We start from the raw sequence: 18,762 nt of genomic DNA, 5'->3' as shown, positions 1-18,762 counted from the left end.
AAGGGTTGTCAAATGCATGCATAAAAAAAACCTATTGTTTCCTTACTGAGAGGCCTTGAGAAAATTATTTACTGTACAGTGAGATCACAAACTGCTACTGTAAAAACCTATACGTGGGAAAAACTAATCTAAGAAGGATTTGTTATCTCTGTAGGGGTTGGGAGCTGAGGTCCCTAAAGTCCAAATGATGTGTGCTTCCTTTGTGTAGATCAGCATTAATTGTATGGCGGACCCTTTTATCCAGAGAAAAGGATTTTATAGGACTTGATGGATCCCATAGCTTGTCAGGAACATTTTGCAATTTGTTGATGATAATGGAATGCAAGCCACTCGAAATGTGGCTAAGAGCCTTTTGTAGTCTCTGTCACAGTTGGGCCATGAAAAAAATGTCATGAAAAGCTTTCATAGGTCGTTAAACCTTTTCTGCAGATACTGTGAGTCTGTCAAGATATCTGTGAGTACAAGGCTTACACTCGTGAATTAAGTATAAGAAAGCAAACACAGAACACTCAAGTGCAATCTACATGGCAAAAAACCAGAGTTTTTTTTATGTATATATATATTATGGATCTTTATCAGCTCAAAAACTTTTTCTTATAAAATATGAGACTCCTTAATGGATAACCTGATGAGATCGTTTGTTACTTTTCGAGTCATTTAGGAAGTCGTCAGTGGAAAGTTTTAGAAAAGGGCAAGCACGTTCAAAACCATTCACAGGAGATTATTGGATGTATCATCTGTTTTCCACCATCCATGTATCCATTCCTACATCAAAGCAAATCCAGCCGGGTGAAGAACAAAAACATAATTTCATTCGAGAAAAACCTTTAGTGTAATTCTTCAACCCAGTGACCAAAGCGAAATGTTTCCATTTTATGCTTCAAAAGACCATGGATATGTATAGTCTCAGTTTTCTCAAAAAACATGCACAAGTGTCTGCATTATCTGAGAGCAAATAAGTCAGAAGATCTTTGTTCGCACGGTTTAACTCCAGAGTGAGCGAACTGCAGTTGCAGCTGCCTATGCGTATCATGTGAGACTGTTGTTAACTTGTTTTTTTGTGCTCTTTTTTTACAAGTGTATAGGGTTATTTAAAAATGTACAATGCAAGTTCCTATTAAAGGAAATTCTATGCATTTCTTTTTGTTTAGTTTTGTTGTCCACGCTTAGTGCTTTAATGTACAAGCCACATTCACTCAGACTATGCTTCTTTAATTCATACATTGAGCACATATCCCTAACACAGGTAAGGATTTAATATCTTGCACAAGGACACTTTGATATGTAGATTAACAATATTTATTGTAGATATAATTGATGCTTTCAACCCAATTACTATACCTGGACCACAAATACATTGATTAAAGCCTTAAACAAGATGGAGCATTTTATGATTATATGCTCATATATTAATTCAGAAACCACGGTGTTGTGAGGTAATGGAGGTAATGCGTTTTTTTTCCAGCAACACAGATGTTATGAGTTGATGAGCAAATCTGAAACAAAGGCAGGGTTGCAGGGAATATGTGTGTGGAAGTGCTCCCACAGCCAGTTAATTTTGCTGAGCAGGGGAGGTTTGTTCAACTGGCACAGTACTCGACATATGCATAACATGAACTACAGGAATGAAACTGACATGGCGACACAAATATTCATTGGGAAGAAAAAGAGATGGGGATTGAGTTTGCAGTTAAGTCCAATTGATGGACTAATCAGCTGGTTTTCTCTTTTAAAAAGTGTCCCAGTGGAGATGTTTGCAAAAGACCGCTGGCGTCAAAGCACTCTATCAATGCATCACAGCTGCTTTACAATCCAGTTTATCTCTGCATCGCTGTTCTCGACTCAATTTATCAGTGACTTTGTTTGAGCTGTACATTCAGTTCCTGTTTCAGATAGTGGGAGGAAAATGGCTTGCTGCAATGATAGCTTAACTGCTTTGAAAAGATGCATAAAGAAACCATGGAGCAGATTTATCTAATGCTGTAAATTCTGTTTTTTTAATGTATTCCCTGTCTTTTATGTGCTCATTTGAACGGTGTAATTGAACCAGTAAACAACAAGACATTTTAAATACCTGATCTGTGCTGGGAAGAGACTCGCCTGTGATTCAAATTGTCACTAGGTAATATTAAATACAGTATGGGTTGATTTGCACTCACTGTAAACTCTAATAAATAGGGCTTACTTAATATCCAAACATCCAAACTTACTGCCTCATACATTTTTTTAAACTTGACTGAGTGAATACTTAGAATAACTTCATACATTTGAGTATGTTGGAATTACATAAGGTTGTACAAGAGGGTTGAAGCAATCAGGTCTATGGAATTATAAGAAATGCTTCATGAACACTTATTTCCATTTTCAATACACAAGATGGTAAATAGACCTCACTTAAATTGATGAACTCACACTTACACCAGCCCAGACACACCAGGAACTGAACTGCTGTGCCTGGGTTGCATGTGTGTATTCACTCCACCGACCTCTCTGTTGTGGTGCAGCAACAGCCTGCACAATCCTCTTTAAAGGAATATTTCTGGTAATGGCCACAAATAGACAGCTTTGTGTAATCTATAGTTGATATAACTCGAAAAGGGAAAGCATTAGAGATGTCTAGTAGAAACCTGAGAAAAATCACATTCAGTTGCTAAAATGAACAGAAAATCTTTCATTATTATCACCATCAATCATTATCATAACAGGTAAGCTGTATTTTTAATGTCAGACATGTTGCACATTACTTTGGTAAAAGGTGTGGTAGTGCTAAGACCAATATGAAACAAAATTATATGTTTCTTTTCTTGTCTATTTTGCTGAGAGTTGCTTTCCTCATACATGATAGGCACCACGCTGACACTCCAGAAGTCAGGCCACTGCAGATTATTTCAGGGCAGAAATGGATGTAGAGCTCATTCGAGGTGATGTAACATACATTTAGCATTTTATGCATTAACACTTATCAGCAAGAAACAACAATTAAAAAATAAATTTGAGTTGTTATGATTAGAAAACTGGCATTACATCATAAATTCATTTCAAATTTTCAAATTGAAATTAGAATAGAATTTCTTCTGTATCATTTGAATAATTGAACAACCAATCAACAAAACTGTACTTTAAATATCTGCTGGGTGATTTCATTTATATGGTACTGAACCAAGAATTACAAACACAGTACATGCTTAATCCATGAAAAAAATGTAAGGAAAAGCTTTCATAGGTCTTTAGCCTTTTCATGTAGCTATTCTGAGTCTGTCAATATATCTGTGAGCACAAGGATTACACTCGTTAATTAAGTATAAGAAAGAAACTACAGAACACTCCTTTGCAATGTATGATCCATCCATCCATTTTCTATACCAGCTTAATCCATCGGTCGGGTCGTGGGGGGGCTGGAGCCTATCCCAGCAGTCATGGGGTGAGAGGCGGGCTACACCCTGGACAGGTTGCCAGTCCATCACAGGGCCACACAACCACACACACGCTCACACTCACTCCTAAGGACAACTCAGAGACATCAATTAACCTAACATGCATGTTTTTGGACAGTGGGAGGAAGCCAGAGTAGCAATCCATGATGAGATGGCAAAAAAAACGGTGATGGATTTCATATTCTTATAAAATGTGAGACAACATATTGAATAACGTGTTTAGATTGTTTGTTACTTTTAGAGTCATTTAGGACGTCGTCAGTAGCTATTCCCAGCACATTCTTGGATGTACCATCAGTTTCCTCCTACCATGTATCTGTTCCTACATCAAAGCAAAGCCAGTCAGGTGAAGAACGAACAGATAATTTCAATCAAGAAAAAACTTCAGTAAAACTTGAAGGTAGCTGCTGAACTAATAAAATGAACTACCTCAAATTTGTTGTCTTAAAATAGCAGTTTAGAGCATTGTGAACAGATCAGCATCACCTTTATTTTCAAATACTAGTCTTTTTTAAATTGATTCAACTTAAGTGCAACATTTTTTTTTGCCCCAAAGTAAACTTTACATACTTAAAATAAGTGGTAATAAAACACTAATTAAAATCTTTTATCAACTCCAATATTACAATTTACAGAGCTTGGAGAAGGAATGTAATATACAATTCATAGATGTAAATACGGTTCATATTCACATATTGTAGATGATGTGACTGCAAATGAATTTCATCAGTGTAATTGGTGTTTATTTATCTATTATTTATTTTATATTTTATTTTTCAATTTATTGTATATGTTGCCTTGTAGCACTGACAGTAAACTGTAGCCTGCTCCATAGAGTTATGAAAGTCTGTTATTGATTTACCGCTCGAGTGTACATGTCAGGACGGCTACGTCAGGACAGCATCAAACAAGATTAGAACATGTAGCTTTTAATTGAAAGTATTTCTGTGATGCCATTCTTTTACACGCCTGACGATTTCCCCCTCATAAACCTTGCATAAACTTCAATGTGTCTCTACTGATTATATCAGTGAGATAAAGAAATATCTGTTACAGTGAAACAGGCAGCTGATGTGGCGTGTCGTATCTATCTGCACATCTTGTTTCATACCAAAATGCTTAGAAGTTGGATTTTGAAAGGTTACTGGATGATTTGAAAATATTTAAGAGGTCTTCAAAGAATTTAGTGCACAAGTATCTGTACATAGATTGCCAATATGGAGACCTGTGGTCAGTAAAATATTTGCCTATGATTTCTCTGCTCTTTGCTCTTCCATGGCAGCGCTCACTCTGCTGTGACTTGGTCAACAATTATGAGCTTCAGTAATCTTTTTTGTTAACAAATTAGGACTTGGCTAAAACAATATGCAAATAAAGTGTAAACATATTTGGCACACAGAGTTTATTTTAGGGTAGAAAAAGGGGCAATTGATGGATTTAATTTTGCATGATGCTGCCTGTCTCAGAATGCCTCAGTCATCAGCTTGGTGAGGAAAAGGGTTTACCGTGACCATATAAAATCCCAGCTGAGATGAAGGCCTCCAAGTACAGTCCTGTATCACAGCTTTCTCAACAATTATGAGGAAAACTGTAGATGAAAAGGAGTTCTTGGTTTTAGCAAGAACTCCCTTTTCAAAGGCAATACCAAAAATAAGATGTGAAAGCCTTTGGTTGGCTGCTGTTAGGATAAACTGTGGATGTGGCACAGTGCCTAAAACGGAAATCATCAAAACAAAGCAGGAGCTTCTATGCCTTCACAAAAGGTTAATCTCAAACACAATAAATAAAATAATCATTCATCTTATAGATTCAATTTGTAGCCACCTTACTACTGTTTTTGTAAGTATGTTTAATATTTGAGTGTTTTAGAAAATCTACATTTGGCATATGACTGGCTGTCATGTGAGACATTTTTATCCTGCGTGCATTATTCAGACCCAGTTCATTAACATGATAAAATGCATCAGTTGGCAAAGTTCTAAAAAAAATTGGAAAAAAAATAATAAAGTAAGCAACGTTAAAGAGGATTTACTGACATTTACCATGAATGTATTTTACAGTTAAATGCTGCAGGTAAATTTGTAAACTAAGACAAAAACAAATGCCCAATCACTTTAATTTTTTTCATGCCATGAAAACTTCAAGATTTGTTATTCTAAATTTATGGTGTAAAGAGAAGGCGTAGAAAATGTATTTCTAGATAGATTACATCAACTAGTATACATGTTTGCTTTATGTGCGAGGTGCAGCTAGTGGTCTCACTTAAATATAACAGCAGAAATGTTGTCTTATATATCAAACTGGTTTCACAACTTCATCAACAACGCTTTTCCTCAAGAGTACAGGAAAAATACATATACTTCATATCTAAATTCAGAGTTTTATGAACTAGATCATAATCACTCAGCTGTTTTTTTTAGTTACTCCAAACTGCTGTATTTTGTATTGTTCAGCATCACACTTTTCTACCTTCAAACAAGGCCTGTTTGATCTGAAAACTTTGCAAAGGAGGTTAAAAATTGTTTTCAACTATATTTATCCCTGTGATGGACTGGCGACCTGTCCAGGGTGAACCCCGCCTTCGCCCAATGACTGCTGGGATAGGCTCCAGCCCACCCGCGACCCGATTAACGGAATGACAGTATAGAAAATGGATGGATATATTTATCCCTTTACCCATCTGTCCAATGATCCTAAAACTCAAAGTTTATACAAAACATCCATACATTAATGCAGGTCTTTGAGTGGAAAATACACGAATGCCTCAGTCAATACTTCATTTTGGGACCACTGACATAACATTTGTCTCTGTGGCTGATCGATCAGGGTACAACACATAATGTGCTGCATCAGCAGGGGAAACAGAGACCATGAAAGCCTAAATTACAAATATATCTCTGTAGGATTTAGTTTCTAAATGGTTGGCTCACATCAGGATAAAGGTGGATTAAATAAGGTGCGCAATTTGTAAATTAGGAAGTGCTGGAGCAAAAAGAGTCTGAAAAGGGTGGGATGATCCAGCCAGGCTCAAAGTTGCTTGAGTGTGCCTCAGCTGATAAAACCCTAAAATGTATTATATAAAGACTCAAAAATGCTGATATATCATATTATACATTACTACCCCCAAGCAGCAGTTTAATGCATGATACAGCCAGTAGAATTTCAGAATAAAAACTGTGCTCTTTTTACACTAACTTAAATGAAGATGAACTGTTTTAAGATAAAAATGAAAGGGTTGTGCAGCAGCCTCCATGACAACCTGCACAAACTGCTGTATCCTTTTAATGCAATAAAGTCTGACAAGTTAGAGAAATATGTAATGACGTTGATCATATTCAGACATTGGTCACTTAATTCAGACATGTCTGTAAAAATCATAGAAAGCTCCACAGTGCTTGAACGATGTTTACAATTTGCACATGACTGGACAGTGCATAAAGTGCAGCATAATATGACCATCTTCAGAGTCACATTTTTCTCACAACAACATGCCCTATCACCATAACAACTCATATTAGGAAGCCTACTATGCAGAGGTTATGTTAATGGAAGCAGCAGACAACATTATCTTTTTAGATGTTTAATATTGTTGAACAGTCTGTGTCTTACTGTGATGCTTCAATTGCACTACAGTATAATCATAAGCTCATGGTTAAGACGATGTGTACCTGGGGACATCATCTCCTCTGTCACTGATATTTTTAGGAGGAGAAACTGTACCCAAAGCTATGTAACTATTTTTTTTTTCGTTTCTTTTTCATAGAGGTTCATATCAAGCTAACAAACATAGAGCATTGTGTTAAACAAAGCAATAGTGTATGGCAACAGTTGAAAGGCTGCTATATAGTCGGTCAGGGAGCCGAAGGTTCAGCTAACGAGAGTTCAAACATTTATTTGCTACTAATTACTTTAGATGAAACCATGGTGGAGCAAAATTAGAACTCTTGTTTATTTATTAAATATCCCAACCTGACAGATTCTTCTGAAGAGCTGATCATGTCAAACTAACTCACCACTGCTGTGCATGTCTGTTAATGTGACTGCAGCAGCTCACACTTGTGCAGTGTTGAAAGTGACATGTATGTTACTAGGTCTGACCTAGTCAGATTTCTGCCACAAAAAATGTACTGAAAAGCATCAAGAGGGTATAATAATAATGACACCAACACATGCAGAAGGTAAAAGATTAAAGGCGAGCAATTCATGTATGAAAGGGGCTAAACTTAGGCATATGAGCACACATGTCTGACCAGTAAGTAAGATATTCTAAATAAGAAGTTGATTTTTGAGGAGCAGTGGGTTTGAGGAAAGATGCTTGGTTTAAATACTGAAATAAATCATAATGTGTGTGTGGGCGGCTGCAGTAAATGAGCTGCACTTGATTAATGTCAGTGGGAATGTGTAAATGTGCAAGATGTAAATGAGAAAATTGTTTGTTCTCTAAACTATGTAAACAAGGCACAATATTTACATATTGTCTTGTTTACTATGCCAGTAATCACATTACTGCAGATAACCCATAAAGTTTAAAATAACTTGCAGTGTATTAAAGCTTATCTTAATTCAATGTTTTGTCTAAAACGAGTGGCCTGATTAAATCAGTAACAAAAGATAACAAATAAACAATAACAAGATTCAATTACAAATTTGAGTATTAAATCTAAAAATGTATTCGTGAAGTTCATATAAATTAAAATTCTGAAAGCTCTGAAGACAAAAAGCTAACCCAGAGTTGTTCTTACTGTTAGGTATTGCATAATGTAATTCTGACACTAAGGGGAAATATAATGGTTCATTAGAGTACACCATGTCATTAACTGCCTAAGGAGAACAAGGAGATCAGAGTTAATGTGAGGACAGGAAATTGAAATGATCATACTAGGGACACTGCTGAAGATGAAATGGAAGTCTCACATTTTAACAGTCTTCTCTCAGTTGTTTCAAAGTAGTTTTGACTAAGTTAGAATCTTTCACATAATATATTCTTGATAGATAGATAGATGGTTGGAAGAGGTAAAACTACTATGTAATCACATAAACAAAAATGTTTGTTTTTCAGAACAAGACCCACCATCTTGAAAAACCTCTGTTTTCAATCACCCACAAAGATAACATGTTTAACTCCAACTCAACTTCTAAAAAGACAAAGATATGCTGTGTAGTTATGGTATTTTAAAAAGAACATGATTACAAAGACGCAATCTCCTATTTTAAAACCCTCAGAGACTCTCTGGCGATAACCATCTCGAGAAGCAGATGTCACGGCTGGTAGTGTGACTCACATGAAGCACAAGAATGATGTCCTGGATGAATATCTTTTATCCCCAGTGGGAGTGTGCTGTAACACTTTTCTGACGTCTTTGAGAGTCTTGAACTTAGAGGTCAGCATCTCATTTTACACGGACAAAAATCTATTACAAAACCTATCTCCCTTCACTTGTATTTGACCTACCGGGGAAAAGAAGCTTTTCTATAATTGTTTTTCCTCAGCTGTTGAGTTGGTATGGTTAGACTGGCCTCAGACCGGACCAAGTCTATATTATTTCCCTGATGAGTGACTGGGTCATTTCCATCCATCATTTACACATTATCCGTGTCCTTTTTGCATTACGGGTACCGTCTGCTTTTGATTCTGAAAATTAACTGTGTATTACTGAAACCTTTTCACTTTTACAAAGTACAGAGTACTTGCAGCCATCATCTACCTTCTGCAATCTAAGGTACAAATGTTGCTGATAATTGGAACAGCACATAGCATATTTGTAATGTAACAGGAATGTGGAAAAATAATAAAATAATTTCACAAAAACGCAACCTTTTCATCTAGTTAAATTACTTAATTACAAATTGATACAATGCCACCCAAACAGATATTGTAAGAGCTTCATTAATACAATTGCCTTTGTGCTTGTATGGACACTCGTGATTTTATTCTTTATTCCAGTTTTAGATGGCATGAGAAAAGTTATCATGATTCTGTTTGGGTGCGTGATTTTGGTGACCTTCATACTGAATGTGAAGCTTTATGTGAGGTGTGTGGAGGGTGGGGGTAGGTCCGGGTGTGAGTTGAAATCACTTCATCGCTGCTTTACATAGCCAAAATACAAACCCAGTAGTCTAACTCGCCAGCTGTAAACCCACAAGAGTACCGGAAATTATATCCATTCTTTCTTCTTTTTTAAAAAAAATCACAGAGGCGAGTGATGGAGAATCAATTTTACTGCTATGTCTCAAAGTCCTTCAACAAAATATCACTGCTGAAAAGCAGTCTATAGCAGGAAGAGGAAAGTGGATTGATCCCCAATGTCGGCACTGCAGCATTAACTTAGCAGACAACACAATCGGCACACACCTGCCATAAGTAACATCTACCACAAATTTAAATGATCTGCAGCAGACATTTACACAAACATAAGCACTTTAAAGAAGAATGTTACAGTGCTTATTATAATTCTACTACTACTAATAATAACAATAATTTAGTTTTCTGACATTGTTTGAAGGGATCAACAAATAACAGTCATCTAGTATATCTAAGAAAGGAGCCTTCTGCAGTTTACATCATATTGTAAGATGTTGAGTTGTAGTAAAACAGCAAACGAAGCACTATTAATTCTAATTTAATTCCTAGAAGGTGTTTCACTAACACAGATGGTTATTTACATGTATATACTTTCCCTTTGGAATAAATAAAGTATTTTTATTTTTGCATTTAATTATTTAATTCATTAAATACTATAATTAGTAGACTGCAGCCTATCCCAGCTGCCAATGGTTGAGAGGCAGGATACACCCTGGACAGGTGGCCACTCCATCACAGGGCATATTTGATTTATTATGAAGCAAAATACACGACAAAGGCTATCACAGAATATAACTGAGCAGTAGATACCCCATATCGAGGAGAATCATGCACGTAAAACCAAACTAGTCTCCTCAGTGATATTGATTTGTTTGCTTGTGGGTGTTTTCCCCCCATTTGAAAGTACATTTGAAAACATTTATCCAAATAAACAAGCAAGGAAGTAATGGGGTAAATAAACAAAATGAGTAATTGTTTCTTCTCACTCCTGACCCCAAAGGACCTCACAGTGTGTTGTTGAGGCAAAGTAGAGGCCACAGATAAGACTCCTCTGGCATGAAAATGACTTCCTCATCCAATGCAAATGCCACAAAGAGTCTCTGATCCACTCCTAATCGCTAAGTAATCATTTTCTTGTTTGATCATTCTGTGATGGCAAGAATGGATTTAAACAATCTGGTATGAATCTAGTTGGAGGATTATGAATGTTCCAGACATGTTGAAAATTTGAAGAACGATATAAGCTTGAAAAAGACAAAAGCACAGGTCAGGTTTTCAATGAAAATCCTACCTTGAATAACATTAGTCATCCACTGTTAGCGAAATAGTCTATTATCAACTGTGATGTTGTTTCTTCATTCGTTCCATTGTAAGCATTGCTATTACAACCTGTTTTTGGTTTGGTTTGCAATTAAGAAAGCTTCTTTTTTTGTTTTTCTGTAATCTGTCTATGAAATGCATTACTTTGATCCATACATTTACCATGTACTGCAGATGATAAGTGTGATATAACTATTGAACTGTAGAATGTAATTAATTATATTGTCATGCAGAGAAAAAATGAGTCAGCAAAAGAAAAAAATGACCTCTTGGTGAGTTTTTTCATACAATCATTTGTTGAGTTACCTAATTAATTGGATACAGACTGTGCTTTTGATAGATTGCTAAGGAGCTCTGGGAGATGCTGACAAAGAGAAGGTATTATACTCTGTTAGCAGCACTGAAACTAAATATCCCATTGTCATCACTGTTGCTAGAAGCAAAAGCTCACAGACAGGCACAGGAATGATCAGTCCCTTTGTTGCTATTAGTATTTGTGGATAACAAAAGGGACTCATCCTGTAGTTTGCTGACATGAAGTGTGTAATTATCATTCCATGTATAACAGGCTGCTTATTTGCCAAAGGGGAAGGTTGCGGTGCAGTGATCCATATCACCTTATCTCTCATTCCCCTGGGGGCACAGTATTCAGCACAGAGCAGCAGGCTAATAAAGATGGCAGAGGTTTGTACCACAGTATAAGGGGGCAGATCACCTTTTTTGTTATCTGTTTTTTTTTCATTTTAACCTACAAGCAAAATGTAATTTTTTTCATGTTTTTTCAGGTGGTTCATTAGAAGTGGTAGTGGTGTTCCTTGAACACAGGAATGTCAGGTAGACTCTTAAAGTGTTTCATATGTAGAAATAAATAAGTCTTACAGCTTTATCACATCTGAACGTAACCCTTGAAATTCTATTAATACTATTAATATAACAAGTAAAGTGCTCATGTCTGCTCTCAGCAAATTAGATTTGGTTGAGGCCACAAAACTAGATAAATCAAAGACGACATTAGGAACCTAATAACCCTAAATAGCATTGTGGAAAATGCTTTAATGTTTCCAAATTGGGTGTCAAGTAATTACTTGCACTACTGATTGGAAAATATTTTATCATTACACTGCATATGGCTTTGGTGGGCCTACTATTCAAAACACAGTTTGTTCTGCTACCAATATGAATAAAACATCATATCTGTGTGAATAAACATAAATGTAAAGTTGCTCCTTCTGATAGACCTCCGATCACAGCTTGAGCCCAACCATAATGAAAGATGAAGGCAGAGTAATGCTCACTCTCTCATTTTAATGATATTATATAGTCAAACAAGCAGTTAAAAGCAACATAATCTACAGTCAAACAGGGCACACTCATTAGATAACTAATCTATCCCCCTTAACAGACAAAATAAATAACAAAATTGTTCTGTTAAATGTTCTTTGTAATATGAATGTGCACGAATTAAGACGGTAAACTTGGAGATAAATGTTTCTGTTCATAAGATACAGCAATCTGAATGCTGGCAACATCAAGTATCAGGAAAATAGGTAGTGTATCAAAGGATTATGTCATTTAACAAAAAGACGTCTTCTGCCTATGTTTACTTATCAATACAACCATCCATTCAGTTATTGAATTCAGGGGCAGAGGGGTGCAGAACCTATCCCTGCTGCCATTTGGTCCTATGTGAGATTATTTTCTATGGAAATTCAGTCAGATGATAGAAGAAATGTTACTTGCACTGGGTGTCAGAGTCAGATCAGCACCATGGACAGAGGCCAGAGATGGGTCTTTTTGGCACAGACAGTGAAGCAGCACCACAGTCATTTGTTGATCTGTACAAGTCTTAATACTAAGAAATGTTACTTGTTGAACCCGACAGACATATAGACAGTGAGGTAAAAATATTAAAAATAATCTTTATGTATGACTATACATCATAGTGGATCATTTGTGGGGTGGGAATTTTTTTTAATATAGACTATTACACCTGGGAATTAAACAGTAAATTAGACAACAAAAAAACCCAAAGGAGGGTTCTGTACGTAGTCACTCAATAAGCTCTCCTCTGAACTCACAGATTCCCGTTGCCCTGGCAACCCTGTCTTGAAGATTTTGAACTTGGGTTTAACATATGACACCTCCTGTGTCCCTCTGCAGTCAAGCAATGGGATTACTGGCTAGAAAAACACTCCACTTTTCAGGCGAGTATCCAATAACATATCTTTGCCATTGAATTTGGAGGTGACATGTGACAGGAAAAGCCAGCATTAAATCCAGTGACACATTGCCCACAGGTAATTTACTTCTAAATTTCTTGGCAGACTATGGGAAGAGATAAGTCATTTACATAGCTATTATATAGTGCTATGATACTGTCAGCACCAAATGTGGGCCACAAGTAAATCTGAAAACACAGCACCTTTATGAGAATTAGGGGTACAAGAATAAGAAAGGGTGCAATAAGTGTTCCTGGCAATTAATTTATTGCTGTGATTTGGGGTGAGCAGCCATAGTCAGTTCCACATTTCAAATATGGAACTATTTTCATATTTCCAAATATAAATGTCATCGTCTCCTTGAAGATATTAAGCTGAGGCAGTTTGCCTGTGTCCAAACAAAGTTGGCTCATGTTTAAGTGTACACCACTTCTGTGCTGCCAAGAAAATGTTGATATGTCAACAGAAAGAACTGTGCATGGAATATCTGAACATAAAAACTCTAACTGAGGTCAAATCTAGTATATATATATATATATATATATATATATATATATATATATATATATATATATATATATATATATATATATATATGTGTGTATGTATGTATATATGTATGTATATATATCATATGTATGCATGATCTCTGTATATATACATAAATATATATATATATATATATATATATATATACATAAGAATATATCAGTGTAGATTCTCAGTCATTGAGGTCACGGTAATCCTAATAATCCTATGATTTTGAACGAGGGCAACAAATTCTTTATTTTCTTGATCAAGAAAAAGTAGTCCTTTTGCCCTCATTCAGGCTTTTAGGATATATTTAGGAGGTGTATGTCAGAATAACAAGTTCCATTATTTTGGAACTTCTGTAAGAATGTAAGAAGGGAGAGGAAACTTTCCATGTTTCCATGCAGCCACAGCAACAAATCGCTTAGATAACAAAATAGTTTCAATGTCAGAGGCTTCAAAATTTGAATCCATTCATTTACAGAAAAAAAGAAAAAACATAAGAAGAAAAAGCCTTTAGCTTGAAATAATGTAAAAATTAAAAGATTATGACATAAACTATTGTCTTGATTTGAGGTTCAAACCCAGTCCCTAAATTCTGGTCATCGCTTTACACGTTAATGTGAACTTTGCTTTATTAAAATCCCATTCCCTACTGGTTTGGTACTCAGTCATGGTCAGGTCATACTACGTTAAGCTGTTTCACCCAAACATATGTCAGCAAAGCAAACAAATAACATAAATAAATAATAACTTACCATTTCTGGAAAAGAACTGAGCCATAACTTTGTGCCAAAATGGAAGGCTAGGTCAAGAGCATTTCCCTTTTGTTCTTGTTGTGTTCCACATCTTATAGAAATTATACTAAAATAACAACATAAAATTGCCCCTGATGTCAATGTGGTACTTTGGAAAGTTTGACTGACAGTTGGGAGTAGAGTCACTGTGTGGGGTACTACAGAAATTGTTTTGAGGCATTGGCACTGTGGTGATAGGAAAAATAGTTAAACCTTTTGCCAAAGTAACAAAGTAAGTATCAAAGGTCCTCATCTAACCCTGAAAGATACAACGTACACCATTAAAACAATGTTACATCAGTAGGTACTTAAGAACATTTTCAACATTAATTTCATGTAGCTGGATTTTATATCCCAGTGCTGTAACACACTAGCTTAGGTTGACATGTGATGCTCTAAAAAAAATCTTTGGAGGCAGATGGCTTTATTAAAACTTGGCAAGTCTTGAGCGTGTCTCAGAGTGTCTTTGGTTATCATCCTTACTACACATTTGAAACTATTTATTTGTTTCAGCTCCAGCATGAACTCCAAACTTACATCAAGCAATTAAACCCCACTTCACCCATTCTTTAACTTTCATAGTAAAGGCAAGATAACAGTCAAAACTTGTTTTACCTCAACCCCCAGAATGTAAAGAGCTACAGTGATGTCATGAACTAGTTTGTGAAGCATTCAGTAGCAGGCGTGGAATCATTGTCCATAATGTCTCGCATAATATTTGAAACAAATATGTGCTATTTATGTGGCAATTTATAACGTTTATGGCCAATCAGATGACTACCAGTTCACTGTAGGAAAACACATTTAACATTTACCTTTGGATGCTTCAGTTCATACCCCATAACCCTAACCCAAAGAATAGGAATGTTTCTTATGGTACAATATGTACAAGTTCATAATTGCATACAAATAAGTAGAGAATGCATAAATATATAATTTAGAGAGAAGCTGAAAAGAACTGACATAACTAGAACATTTTAAGGCATCCACCAGTTTTATAACAGCTACACTTCTCTTGGGATATGAATGAGAAATCCCACAATGAAATATAGTCAGTGTACATTTTACTCTTGACTAGATTCATACTTTGAGAACAAAAAAATTGTATCTAGTGAAAGTTGAAAATGTTCAGACTGGATTGCGATATTTTGTGGATAAGCCTTATCTCATCATAACCCATTCAGATTAGTGTGCAATTTTCTTTTACATGAATCAAACAAAACTTAACTGGGAAATTATTCATATTTTTCTCAAGTTTGTAATATTAAATATAACCTTGTTAGGCTTACATGCGTACAGCACATGAAACACTGAAAGCGATCCAATTCAGCAGAGAGCAGGATTATGAATACAGGTGTGTCTGAATTATTATAATGTGATGGACAGAGATAGACACGTATAAATAATGAAACATGAGCAGGCAAGCCAGTGGTAAAACAAGGAAATGTCTTAGGAAAGATACTTGTGTTGGAGAGGGAGAGGATCCCACAGGAGTAGTGCAGGAGAGAAAAGAGGAATTCTGTAATGGGCAGAGTGGGTGGGGTGTATGGACAGGAGAGCAGAGACAATGGGGCTGTGATTAAAATTAAACACAGTGCAGAGCGGCACTCAACAGGCAAGTTAACAAACACAACTTGTTCCACCACCATTAGCATGACATACCTGGGAGCCCACTGGGAGAAGTCTTATATGTACATATCAATTAGAATCACCAATTAAAACAACTATGAGATGAGCAAACATGTCTATAAGGAGCTATATCGGAGCAACATGTTGCACAGCCATACTAAAACTAATACCCACGGATGCAGCACATTAGTACCACCATATCAAATGATCCATCATTACTATTTGGCATGCTGTTAAAGCATAGAAGACAGCTTGATGGTATTACATATCCGCAGTGCCTAATCCACTGCCTGCCAGTACTCACCACTCACTAAAAACAGTCATGTGGTCTGTAGTGCAATATCATACACACTTGAGAGGCCCTCATTTATTTGCTCTTGAAGCATTAGCTGTAGGGCTATACAACATCCATTACTGTGGACTGCGCTCATTCTCTCTCTTTCACCCCCTGTCTATGTCTCTCAACTTGGGTGAAATAAAATGAGAGCATTACAAAAGCTTCTATCCATGTACGATTATTATCTGAGGACTGGTAGGTGGCACATAACGGCCTGCAAATGCTTTATTTAGCTTTTCTGTTGGTTGAAGCTGCATTTGCACCTGCATTCATTTTTCATAATTTTTTTCTGCTACAGACAAACTTTAATGTTACTTTCATATATAGGAGAGTCACACGGCTTTGCATTTAAGGTAAACATTTTCACACCTTTAAGTTTTCTAGTTGTTGTTTGCAATTCATTAAAGTTTCATTATTTAACCTATATGGGATCAGTAGGTGGATAAAGAAACACTTTCCTTTGGCTTGGAGCAAGTTATTTGTACGTTTAATTGTCCATAATTACATCATCTTGCTTTACAATGCCATGTAACTACAGTACCCCAGAAGGCGCCACTGAGACATAGGTACTCAAGCAGGCATTTGGCGTATATCACATTTTTCAGTTGTTTGTTATCTACAATTATGCCATTAGATATCACTTCATCACACACAGTGGACCTGTATGGAGTCATCATGGCCTCTGTATCAGCTTAAAATAGTAACTACATTGTTTTCAAGGCTTTCAAGTGGTCGTTGCCTGTTATAATGACAGGAATGATCTAATTTGAAATGTATCATATATCCCTATTTTATATAATAATAATGTTTTAGACATTTTTAACCTTTTCTAATCAAATGTGTAAAATCAGTTGGTGGCACAGATTAGGATTATTGTTTTAATATTTTTCTAAATGTGAGGATTTAAGTGGGCAGTCTGGATGAGTCTTCTCATTAGGACCCACTCGCAAACATGAGCTTAGTCATATCACCATAAAATAACTTATTCATGAGTAAAGGGGAAAAAAAACAAAATACTTAAATATCATACTAACCCTATGTGGAAACTTGTATCAAATCCATAGCTTTTTCCTCCAAGTTTTCAACACACTGCTGAGAATTTAAGTTAGTGTGGTTTGAAAGGCTGTCTCAATTAATCAGTTTAATCTTAAGTAGATTCTAAGACATGTTAATTCTGACCACAGTCTCAAACAGAATATATCAACATCTCACACCACAGATGAGCACTTGTTAAAATATTCAGTTTATTCAACTCTTCACGTGATTGGCCAAGCTTCTATTAGATACTAGGATTCCCTAGGTGGGTATCATCTGCATTTTCGCTTGAACAGAAGATGAAATGAGGAGTCAACAGTCTTTAGTCAAATAAAAGGCAGAGATTAAAGAAACTTTGGCAGCTAAATGCGGGTAATTGATTTATAATTCATCAGCAGTTGTGCTCAGCAGTGGCCACCTGAGACATAGGGCAGATTTCTGTTACAGCCTCTTCACTTTCCTTATGAGAATACTTAATAATGGCAGCTTTGTTATTAGAGTGCTTTTTAAAAAACTGCTAATATCACTGGGCAATACAGAAATCTGACAGAAGATAACGAAACAGTGCCCTACAATACAAACCAAGCTTGATTAAATGAAATTGTCACAGGAATGAAAGTGATCTATGATGCTAAGGCTAATGTGCAAAGTGCCATAAATCTTTTTATGTCCTACCTTGAAAGGTCAGCATTTGCAAAGATGAGTCCAGAGACACTGTTTTATTTCACAACAATAAAAGTGAGAAAGTAGAGGCAAGTGTAAAGACAGAGTTCCTGTCTAAGCAATAAAATGCTGCTCATTAATTTATAGTGTTCAATTAAGGTTGCAAGGTGAAACCACTGCAATTGTCAGTGTTGCACTGTATATTTGTAATTATCAAATGGTGTTTTAAAAAATTACAAAGTGAAATGCACAGTTCATCAGTAAGGATTCCACACTTGCAAAATGTATATAGGGCAACTGACTGTTCAGTTGAGGGGATGAACATGAAAATAATGAGTGTTGCAAATCCACAAAGCCAAATTTATGAATTGCCATTTTATAGTTTTGTCATTCCTTTGAAACTCACAGGCCTAATAGGTTTGTTCAGTTGTCTGAAGCCATAAGATACAGTGTAGCCCATTTTAGTAATTCACTCATTTCCAGCACACAACTCTGTGCGTATGTTGGGGATAAATAATGAAGAAAAAATGCAACTCAAGTCCATGTTCTGTGCAGTTATTTTCATGGGCTGGAAAGTCAAGTTAGCATGATTAATAATTGCCAAAAAGAAACCTTTGTGCCACAAACATTAGTGTGAACCTCTTCACTACAGCCAATAAAATGCTCTAAACAGCTAAATCCAATGAGATGGAAGTTATAACTACAAATATGTTTA

General features: G+C 36.0%; 1 protein-coding gene across 2 annotated transcripts in view; it reads right to left on the bottom strand.

Annotated features, from left to right (window-relative positions):
• The window catches only part of igsf21a (immunoglobin superfamily, member 21a), a 148,900-nt gene that overhangs the window by 81,880 nt on the left and 48,258 nt on the right, over positions 1-18,762 (bottom strand). The window lies entirely within an intron of this gene.

The sequence above is a fragment of the Leuresthes tenuis genome, unplaced genomic scaffold (assembly GCF_036924035.1).
Source record: "Leuresthes tenuis unplaced genomic scaffold, fLeuTen1.0.hap1 SCAF_3, whole genome shotgun sequence".
NCBI classification, from domain to species: Eukaryota; Metazoa; Chordata; class Actinopteri; order Atheriniformes; family Atherinopsidae; genus Leuresthes; species Leuresthes tenuis.
This window is presented reverse-complemented; position numbering and strand designations above follow the sequence as displayed.